This window comes from Globicephala melas, chromosome 17 (genome assembly GCF_963455315.2).
Source record: "Globicephala melas chromosome 17, mGloMel1.2, whole genome shotgun sequence".
Taxonomy (NCBI): Eukaryota; Metazoa; Chordata; class Mammalia; order Artiodactyla; family Delphinidae; genus Globicephala; species Globicephala melas.
This window is the reverse complement of record NC_083330.1, coordinates 77,044,829-77,056,233: the sequence shown is the minus strand read 5'-3', so window position 1 is coordinate 77,056,233 and position 11,405 is coordinate 77,044,829.

Genomic DNA, 11,405 nt, shown 5'->3' with positions numbered 1-11,405 from the left:
ACTACTGAAGCCCGCGTGCCACAACTACTGAAGCCCGCGTGCCACAACTACTGAAGCCCGCGCACCTAGAGCCCGTGCTCCGCAAGGAGAAGCCACCGCAATGGGAAGCCCGTGCACCACAACAAAGAGTAGCCCCCTGATCGCCGCAACTAGAGAAAGCCCGCGCGCAGCGAGGAAGCCCCAACGCAGCCAAAACTAAATAAATAAATTTATTTAAAAAAAGAATGAATATTAAAAGATGCATTTCCAACAGAAGTGTACTTTTCATGGCTGAGAATTATTCCTCCAAATGTGTCATATATTTGTGTTTTGCTCAATTGTGAACTGATAATCATAGTGATAAGTAAATCCAGAAGAATTATTTTTAACACTTAGAGCATTGCAGGAAATAAAACAAATTTTCAAAATTTCAATTTATTTACACATTTTTGTTGTAGGGAAGTATGTTGTAGAGTGATCCATAAAACTTTCAAATGTAAAAATACTATTTTAGGATAAGTACCTGGCAGCAGTCAAAGGAAAAGATGATTTCTGTGGGTAACAGAAAGATGTGTCTAAGCATTAGAGGTTCATCCTGTACTGCTTGTCACGGATCGTGTTGGATATCAAATCGATATGGTATTTATACTCCATCTGGTTACATTTTAAAGTGATATGACAGTTTTATCTTTAAGTGTCAATATTTACAGTATGCCAGAAATTGTATTCTTTGTAGCTATTTAAACTTATGAAATATTTTAGGTGTCAACTTAATGTGTGAGGGAGATAAAACATATTTTAAATTACTTTAGGGAGTATGTGAACAAAACTGGGGACCAGCAATGCCAAGTGCATCAGTGAACTTCACAGAAGAAACCAAGAGATCAGCTGTGGAACCCTTGGTGTGACAGCCCCCCTGCGCCTGTTGGGAGGTGGCTGGTGTCGAGGTTGGGACCAAGCTGCGCGGGTTCAAAGCCGGGCTCTGTGCTCACGGGCTGTGTGGTCCCCTGCCTGTTTCCCATCTGTAGCCTGAGGAATGAATGAGGAAATACACGTGCAGTGCTGAGAACAGGCACTTGGGCCGGAGGAAGCTCACGATGCCAGTGTTCACGGTCCGCACGATCCTGGGGGGGCAGGAGGTTATTCCTCTCCCGGAGCCACTCTCAGCTCTGCCTTTGGAAGAAACATAGCACGAGACTCTTCGCTTCTCAACTTGAGAGCCCAGTAAGAGGATGGAAGCGGCAGCCCCCTCCGCCCCAGATGGATTCACGTCGTTCTCTGCTGTGACTGCACTGGATCCGGATGTGTCCCAGCTCTGATCGCCCTCTGTATGCTCGGCCATGGGGAAAGGACAGGATCTTGAAACAGAGGACCTCGGATGGGTGTTGGGGCACCATTACAGAGCACCCGCTGGAGTACCACACCCCCTAGTAGGAATGAGACGTGTACCCTCACGTCTGACCACACCCAGCCCGGGTTGTCCCAGTGGGGACGGCACGCTAACCCCAGCAGGTGCGGGGGACACAGGACCCATCCCAGAGCAGCGAGGCTCCACCCCCTGCCTCTTCAGAGAAGTGAGGCCATCTAGCTTCACCAGGATGGTGTTTATGGGACAGAAACCCAAGCGCAGCATAAGTGGTAGCTGCCCTTCCTGTCTTCCTCAACGCCCCTCGCGTGATGCCATTCAGAAGGGCAGGTGATGTTCTGGGTGTGGGCAGAAGACAAGCATGTTGGTCTCTGACTCCCTCCAGTGTGGACACCTGGGTTTACCTGTGGGTTTGCTCTCCTAACAGCCCTCAGCCCTAGGCTCAGCAGGGACGGAAGGGCAGGGCTGTTCCCAAGGACGCAGGCCACACCAGGCTGTGTCTCTACCCCACGAGCAACAGGATGGCGGGGACGTTTTTCAAGAAGTGACAGCACCTAACGTGCTTTGAAAAGAGAGGCGAGTAGACTAGAGTGGGCCAAGGGGAGCCAGCTGCAGCAGGAAGGGCAGGGCCTGGGGGAGCTGGACGCTCCAAGGCGCTGGAGAGGCAGTATCCACGGTCATGGGGAAGGGTTGGTAGGTGACGGAGAGGGACTTACACAAAATATTAGGGGAACTTCCTGGAGGTCTGGTGGTTAGGACTTGGTACTTTCACTGCCGCAGCCCGGGTTCAATCCCCGGTTGGGGAACTAAGATCCCGTGAGCCGTGCCGTGTGGCCAACAAAACAAAAGAAGAAAGAAAAAAGATAAGGCCTCCTTTTTTATTGACATAATCGAAACACGATTATCACAGCTTTAAAATTTTAATAATTATCCCTTAATATCATCAAATATCCAGTCAGAATTCAAATTTTCCTAATAATCTCATGGTTTTTTTTAGTTTTTAAAAAATCAATTCCAAATAAGGGGCACGCTTATGGTGTCTTCTGATGAAAAGAAGTGCTTGATTTAATGAAGTTCAATATTTCATCATTTTTCTTCATGGTAGTGTTCTTTTGCCTTATTTAAGAAATCTTTCCCTACCTCAAGGTCATGAAAACAGTCTCCTATATCGTCTCTTTTGTCTTTTTTTTTTGGCTGCGTTGGGTCTTTGTTGCTGCACGCAGGCTTTCTCTACTTGTGGCGAGCGGGGGTACTCTTCGTTGCGGTGTGCAGGCTTCTCATTGTGGTGGCTTCTCGTTGTGAAGCACAGGCTCTAGGCACACGGGCTCAGTAGTTGTGGCACGTGGGCTCAATAGTTGTGGCTCGCGGCTCTAGAGCCCTAGACTCAGTAGTTGCGGCACAGGGGCTTAGTTGCTCTGCGGCATGTGGGATCTTCCCGGACCAGGGCTCAAACCCGCGTCCCCTGCATTGGCAGGCGGATTCTTAACCACTGCGCCACCAGGGGAGCCCTCCTGTCTGTCTTATAAAGTTGTTATTGTTTGCCCTTCCACGTTTAGTCTAGAGTCCCCCTGGAGTTGAGTTTTGAGGCATTTTTCCCATATGGACACCTAATTGTCCCAGCACTACTTAGGAGGAAGCCCGTCCTTTGCCCACTGCTCTGAGGCCCTTCTTCATAAGTCAAGTGCCTGCGTACGTGGGGTCACGTTCTGGCCTCTCTCTTCTCTTCCATTGGTCTCTGTCTACGGACAGGCAGTGCCATTCTGTCTTAATTACCGTGGCTTCATAGTAAGTCCTGATCCGGCAGAGCAAGCTGTGCCACCTGGTTCTGCTTCTCAAGAGCGTCTCGGCTACTTCTGCCCTTTGCATTTCCATACAGATTGTAAAGGAAGCTTGTCGAATCCCATCCCCTGCAGCCACCCCACAAAAACAAACAAATGTATTGGGATTGCGTTGAATCTATGGATCAGTTTGGGGACAAGTGACATCTTTACACTAGTGAGTCTCTTCCTCCATTTATTTAGGCCTTATTAAATTGCTCGGTAATGCCTTACAGATTTCTGATGTGTTTCGCACATCTTTTATTACATGAATTCTTAGATTTTTGATGTTTTACTCTTTACATTTAACTTTTAATTGTCACTAGTATATAGAATTATGGTTAATTTAAAAATATTGACCTTATAGACAAAAACCTTGCTGAATGATAGTTCATCGGTAAATTATTTCAAAGGAACATCATGCTCGATGATAAAAAGGACAGAAAGGGATCATTGTGGAGAGTTAAAAATGAACACTTGTTTACACTTTATATGCTTTATTCCTTTCATAAATAGTATAATGTTTACTTAATGGTTTCTCCCTCTGTGAAAAGTAGCCTTTATTTCTTTTGACTCCAGGAAATGCTACAGGTTGCATACACCACATCCACATTCACCCCCAAGAACTATGAGGAACATATATTTGGATGAGTTTGTAACTCTTGACCTTACAACATAAACAAGTTCTTTGTGGCGTTGGCACGTGCTTGGTGGGGGCTGGATGGTCCTCACCCTGTGCTCCAGAGACCTGGGCTGTCCCCAGGCTGGGAACAGGGGAGGCAAGGCCACCCACACCTTGCAGGTAGGACCCCAGTTCCTTCAAGGAGGAAACGGACCTTGAGTTAAGTTTAAGGGTCATCAAGTAAGTGTGCCAGCCTGAAAGGTGGAGATCAATGCCTGTGTGGAAAATGCAGCAGTTTGAGGAGAAACAGTTAATAAAACCGAAAAGGACTTATCCTTGTCTGGAAAAGCAGAAGGTGTAGCCAGTATTCAGACGAGCTCACAGAGGACAGAATGTGACGTGCAGGCCCCTCTACCCCATCCCGCTAGGGGCCAGGCCATCAGGCTGGTAGAGGATGGTGGTGGCAGATCTGAAAGACGTGGCTGTCACCATGTCACCACAACACCACGTGGTCACCTCCATGGCCTTTCTGATGGCTCACCTCCAGGCTCTGTGGGGTGGATGGAGCTGGGGGCTGGGGGGTGGACAGGGGTCTGGATGGCTCCCGTCACTGCCAACCTTCTCTCCTCTGGTCGGATGAGGAGGATGTCTTTTGGCTGCTTCTGTGGCCCCCTAATAAAGGCAGCAGTCGTGAGAATACAGCCTGCACAGGATACTAACACCGCGTAACACCTTGGGATGCTATGTGTAAAGGCACGTGCCACATGTCACCTGAGTCACCGAGCAACTCGGCTGCTAACTTAGTTCTTCCAGGAGAACACGGCATCCCGGGGGTGTTTCAGCTCTTCTTTTCAGATTACCAACAGTTCGCTTTTGATGGGTAATCCCATGAGATATCCAAAGTGTACATTTACTATTTCAATGACAGATGAAGGAAACAAACAAACAAACAGGTGGCACGTTCCCAGTGCACATCTGTTCCTAATATTTTTTTCTGACGGTCCCTGATGGTGGCAATGGAACTGTCTACTGGAGCGGTGGACGGGGGTGGGATTCACAGAGAACATGGAAAGTACAGGGGTCGCTGGTTGAGCTACAGCCCTCGTGCATGAACCTGAGGGCGACCACACAGGTGAGTCTCCTCACTTACGTAGCTTCAGAGGTAAGTGACCTGGTTGGGAGGTTGGATTGTGTTGTAACTCCCCGGAAAGCAGTTTTGAATGTCCTAGGAACTGTTTCTTAGAGTTTTAAGCCTGGGACCTGACTTCTCCAGGCAGTAAAGAGACATTTCTTGCAAGGTACATTGGCATTAATCTAATAATTCTGTCCTAGGGTGTGTGTGTCTGTTTGGGGGGTGTGGTTCAAAACACACGAGAGTGTTTTGGTTTTTTTTTTTTTTAGTATTATTAACCTGTTTGTTTTGAGATAATTGTAGATTCACATGCAGTTAAGTAAGAAATAAAATGGAGGGATCCCAGGTACCCTTTATCCAGTCTCCCCAATGGCAATATATTGGAAAACTACCATACAATATCACAACCAGGATATCAACATTGATAAGGTCGGGACTTCCCTGGTGGTGCAGTGGTTAAGAATCCGCCTGCCAATGCAAGGGACACGGGTTCGACCCCTGGTCCGGGAAGATCCCACATGCCGCGGAGCAGCTAAGCCTGTGTGCCACAAATACCGAGCCTGCGCTCTAGAGCCCGTGAGCCACAACTACTGAGCCCACGTGCTGCAACTACTGAAGCCCACGCGCCTAGAGCCCATGCTCTGCAACGAGAAGCCACCGCAATGAGAAGCCCACGCACCGCAACGAAGAGTAGCCCCTGCTTGCCGCAACTAGAGAAAGCCCGCGCACAGCAACGAAGACCCAATGCAGCCCCAAATCAATCAATCAATCAATAAAAATTGAAAAAAAACCCCAACAACATTGATAAGGTCAAGATACAGAACTTTTCTACCACCAGGAGGGCCCTTCGTGGCATCTTTTCATAGCCCACCATCTTCCCTCCCATCCACCCCCTTTCAGCCTCTGGCAACCACTAATCTGTTCTTCACTTCTATTACTTTGTCATTTCAGGGGTGGCATATAAATGCAATCACACAATATGTAACCTTTAGGAATTGGCTGCTTCTCCCTCTGCACAATCCTTGAGATTCATCCAAGTGGTTGCGTATCTCAATAGTTTGCTCCTTTTTACTACTGAGGAGTATTCCACGGTGTGGACCAACCCCCGTTGGTTTAACCATTCACCCACTGAAGGACATTTGGGTTGTTTCCAGTTTGGGGTTATACAAATAAAGCTGCTATAAATATTCATGTACAGATTTATGTGTAAACACGAGTCGTCACTTCTCTGGGAGAGATGCCCAGGAGTACGATTGCTGGGTCATGTGGTAGCTATATGTTTGGTGTTTTGAGAAACTCCCAAACTGTTTTCCCTAAAGGCTGTACCATTGGACGTGCCCACCAGCAAAGCAAGAGTGATCTAGTTCCTCCACATTCTCCTTAGCTTTGTTGCTGTCACTGTTTTTTATTTGAGCCATTCTTATAGGTGTGTGTTGTTATTGTGGTTTGAATTTGCGTTTCTCTAATGATCGGTGATGTTGAACATCTTTTCATGTGCCTGTTTGCCATCGGCCTCTTCTCTATAGTGAAACGTCTCTCCGTGTCTATTGCCCATGTTCTGAACAGATTTTTTGCTCTTTTACAGTTGAATTTTGAGAGTTCTTTTTATATTCTAGATACTAGTCCTTTGTCAGATATGCGGTATGCAAATATTTTCTCCTACTCTATAGCTTATCTTTTTATGCATTTAACGGAGGCTTTCACAGAGCAAAAGCTTTAATTTTGATGATGTCCAGGGTATCCACTTTTTTTTTTCCACTTTTATTTTTATGGATTGTCCCTTAGAACTGTTTGCCTAGTAGCCCTAGAACCCAGAGATTTTCTCCTATTATTATTATTATTATTATTTTGTGTTACGCAGGCCTCTCACTGTTGTGGCCTCTCCCGTTGCGGAGCACAGGCTCCGGACGCGCAGGCTCAGCGGCCATGGCTCACGGGCCCAGCCGCTCCGTGGCATGTGGGATCTTCCCGGACCGGGGCACGAACCCGTGCCCCCTGCATCGGCAGGTGGACTCTCAACAACTGAGCCACCAGGGAAGCCCATCTATTATTTTTAGTTTTATAGCTTTATGTTTACATTTAAATCCTTCATACATTTTGAGTTAATTTTTCAGTGTCAGTGGCATATTGGCTATTCTTTCCTTATTATACGGAGGAAGGAACACACCCTAGAGTAAACTATGTCTCCTGGACATACGTTAGATGCCCCCTCCCCTGCACTTCCCTGTTCCAGTGGATGACAGCCTCTGTGCACAGTGGTGTCAACACCTCCAGGGTGGTGCAAGGAGGTGGCCCTGGTTGCTTGCATCTTCAGGATTCTCCACTTAGCCTCTGTTGGGTGTACAAATGACAAAGTTATTTATGTATTCAAACTAAGTGGTTTGCATTTATGTTGGGTTCAGTGTGAAGAAGTTGCTTAGGAGTGTCGTTTGTTCCTGATATGAGAGAACGTATCAGGAACATATGGGCTTTTGTCAACTCACAACCATGCTCTTGAGTTTTTAATTCAGGAAAACAGCCAATATTTTTATTCAGAGAATCTTAGAGCTGGAAGGCATCATAGAAGAGCTCTACCACAGTGTTTCCCAAAGTGTGCTCCACGGAACCTGGAACCTGGAGATACCCTGTGATAAAAGGGTTCTGTGGTCAAGTGGGCTGGGACACAACCAGTCTGTTTCCCTCCTTCCTCTTTGTAGAATCACAACTCTTTTTTTTTTTTTCTTTTTTAAATTTTTTGGCTGCCCACGCAGGTATGGAACCTGAGCTCCCTGCAGTGGAAGCACAGAGTCCTAACCACGGGACCACCAGGGAAGTCACTAGCATCATAACTGTTAATACTGTGTTAAAGGTTCTGAGAAGGTCTGCAGCCAAAAACTGTTCACTGTCGTTTAACTCAATGCTTCCCAGCTTATTTGACCTCCTAACCCCTCGTTTATCACATGCAGAACATGTTTTTGGAAACTGTTTTATTTCAGTGCCCACATTTTAGTCTTGAAGAGACAAAGGGCCCCCAACATTGAGCGCTTTGTGGGCCCGATGACCACAGCAGCGAGCTGTGTGTTTTCCCGAGTGTCCTTTGCCTTTCCTGCAGGGTTACTGCTCTGGATCCGGTGCGCCCGACATGCAAACCTGTGGGGTCCCTGGCTGTGCTTACAGCCCTGCGGGCTTAGCAGAGCAGAGGGACCTGTCTGGGATCCAAATACAGAGCAATGAATTGTATCCGAGAGAAAGACTGGGCCCCAGAAGACCCAGCAGTCCTCCCCATGTGGTCAACACCCAAGTGTTGGATGAAGGCCTGGAGAAGCAGAGCAGTGAAGGGCTGGAGAAGGTTCTAGAGGCATTTCCCAGAGAACTGAGTGGACTGGATTAAGTGGGTTAAGTGAACTCACTCCTTGGGGAAGAGGCACAGGGCAGAGGGGCCTGGGCTTTTCTTCGGTGGATGGTGAATGTGGGCAGTGCTTGGGACACCGGTGAAAGAGCGGGTTGGGAGGAGGGGAGAGGAGACGTACGTGGCTTGACGTGGAGGGCCTGGAGCTCGTGGGGGACAAGGCGGGGCGCGCAGAAAGGGGGCGGGATTCCTCGACACTAGCGGTGGAGGGTGATGCCTGGGAGACGCGGGCGAAGGAGGATCCCTGGTGAGGGAGGGCGGGGAGGCGGGGCTTAGGCTAGAGCTGTCTCTGCAGAGAAGCAACGCAAGGAAGCGCTGGGTAGACAGTATCTGGCCAGACTTGCAAAGGAGCCCTTGCAACAAAGTTACCCAACGCGAGCATCAAAGAAGCAGAAGGCGATCTGAAGGGAGGCGGCAATTAGAGCGCCTTCAGGGCGCTCTCTGAGGCTCGAGATTACAGGAGCACGCAGCAGAGCCGTGAGGCCTCCGAGTGATTCAGTGATTTGGAGCGGAAAATAGCGCGGTGGCTGTGTGAGGGAGGGGGCCGGGCGGACGCAGAGCAGCCCTCGGGCGTGGAGGGTCCTAAACAGAGGGATACCATTTATGATTATGATTTTAAAATGTCTTTATGGTGAAATGTAGCAAAGGTACAGAAAAGTATATTTTTAAAAAATGTGCAGCTTAAGAGACTTGCAGAGGGAACAGCTCTGTCATGGGAAGGAGGCTCGTGCCCCAAAACCCCAGGCCTCTCCGTGGTCACACAGCACCCCTATACCCAGCAGTGCCCACCCACCATTCTGACTGTTAGGTAGCCACCTTTTTTCCTCTTCAGCTTTTTACTACTAAATGATGTCTCCCTAAAAAATGTAGTTCAGTTTTGCCTGTTTTAGAAATTTTATACATGGACTCATGCAGTATGGCTTCCGGCTTCTTTCACTCAACCTTGTAGAGATTCCACGTTGTTGTACTTTGATGAAGGGTGTTCCTTTTCATCGCTAGATTCCACTTTATGGGTATATGTGGCTCTCACCACCTATTCTAAGACTGATGGACATCTGGGTGGTACCCAGTCCCACCCTGGTGTGCCTTCTTCCCGGACTTCCTGGGTTCCTAAACACACATTACGGCTGAGTAGCAGCCTAGGATCAAGTGCGGATTTGTGTTCCCACAGCATGAGTGTAAGGTGGAGAGGTGGTCCAGCCCCCAGTGAGGGTGGAGGTGGGGGGCAGAGAATTGGAGAGGGATGGATGGGCGTCTCTGAGGCTGATGCCATGAGACCAACTCCTGTTCATATCAGTGACTTGGTGAAGATCGAAGTCTTTTTAAGCTTCTCTCTGGAGGACAGGCTGGTTCTCCTGCATTTATTTAAGAATGTCCTTGAGGACTGCAGAGACTAGAAATAAACCTATTGGATGCTTGCAAGCAAGACTCCCGTTCATCCTCCTACCATCCTAGGCCGGAGGAACACAGAGTTACTCGCACCCAGTGTGCAGATAAATACCTGCTTATAGGATGAAGGAATGAGCAGGCAAATATGTTTAAAAGACAATGAGCAATTTTGGATTGTATTTCACCTTCTGGTTGCTAATCGCCCACCAATTAGGGGAGAAAGGAGTTGGCCTCTGGCTCACCTCCCTGGAAAAGGCTCCAGAAAACAGCTGGATCCCAAGGGACTTGATCCATGGAGGAGGATTTGGGCTGGAGGGGGACGTTTCCGCACAAGTGGGGCAAATACCGAGAGTCACGGAGGAGCATGAGGGGGTTGGATAAGGACCCAACGTCAAGAAACTGGGGAGGCCCCGAGGACTGGAATGGGGCGTGTTATTTTGATCTGATCACTGACAGCAGCTAAAATTGACCAAAAACTAAAGTTCTTTAGGTGGATTATCTGGGTTCTCGGCCGGGAGGTGGCGGTGTGGTAGTGAGCGAGGACCGGGGCGCGTTCAAGTTCAAGCTGGGTCGGGAGGAACCTTCGCGACATTCCTGTTTCGTTAATAACTTAAAAAAGCCTGGCGGAGATGCCGGGGCGCCAGGACGCGACACGACCACGTCAACACGGTGCCCAAGTTCACCCGGTCCGGCGGGGGCTAAGGGTGGGGAAGGGTCCGGCCCTCGAGCAGCCAGAACGGGCTCGGCGGCGGGGAAACAAGGGGTGTGTTTTCTTTTCTTTCTTCCCGGCCTCCGGTGGCAGCGCCGCGCGGCCCGCTCCGCCCAGTCGGAGGAGACGTCGCTCTTCTGAGTGGCTGCGAGGGCCGCCCCCAAGGCCCCCCCAACCCCGCGCCCGCACCCGCGCCCCGATCCCCTGCCCGCCCCCCCCCCCACCCCGCCGCCGCCGCCGCCGCCGCCGCCGCCGCCGCCGCGCGGACCCGCCCCGCCTCCCCTCCCCCGGCCCCTCCCTCCTCCCCCGCCCTCCTCCCGGCCTCCCTCCCCCCTCCCCCGCCCGCTCTCCCTCGCCCCTCCCCCGCCCGCCCGCCCGCCCGCCGCCTCCGCCCGCCGCCCCGGCCGCGTCGGGTAAACCTGTTTGGCGGCCGCGCCGGGGCGGATCGTGCGGCCGGCGGCTCCCTCGCGGCTCGCGGCGTCGGGGCCCGTGGCGCGCGCGCGGCCGCCCCTCGGCCCCGGAGCCCCTCGGCGGCACCACCATGTACTCGGGAGCCGGCCCCGGTGAGTCCTCGCGCTCGGGGCGCCGGCCCGGCCGCTCGCGCGCTCCTCCCCGCGGCGCCGGCGGCGGTTGGCGGGCTGGGCGCGAGCGCGGCGCGGGCAGCGGGCGGGCGCCGGGGGATCGGGGCTGGCGGGCCGGGAGGCCGGGGATCGGGGCCGCCGGCCGTTTCCTCGGCCCCGCGGCGGACACGCAGCCCTGGCCTCCTCGGGCCCGAGTCGTCGGGGCGCCCCGCGCGGCCTGGGCCCTCCCCGCGCTGCGTTCCCGCCGCGGTCCGGTGGGCTGGGACCGGGCCGGAGCGGGAACTGGGCCGGGCGGCCCGCGTGTAGGCCCGAGGCCCGGGCGCCCGCCTGGCCCGGCCTCCTGCGCCAGGCGCCTTGGCCCTTGCGCCGCGCGGGGCTGGCAGGGCCGACGGGGCTGGCGGGGCCGGGGGCCGAGGCCCGGG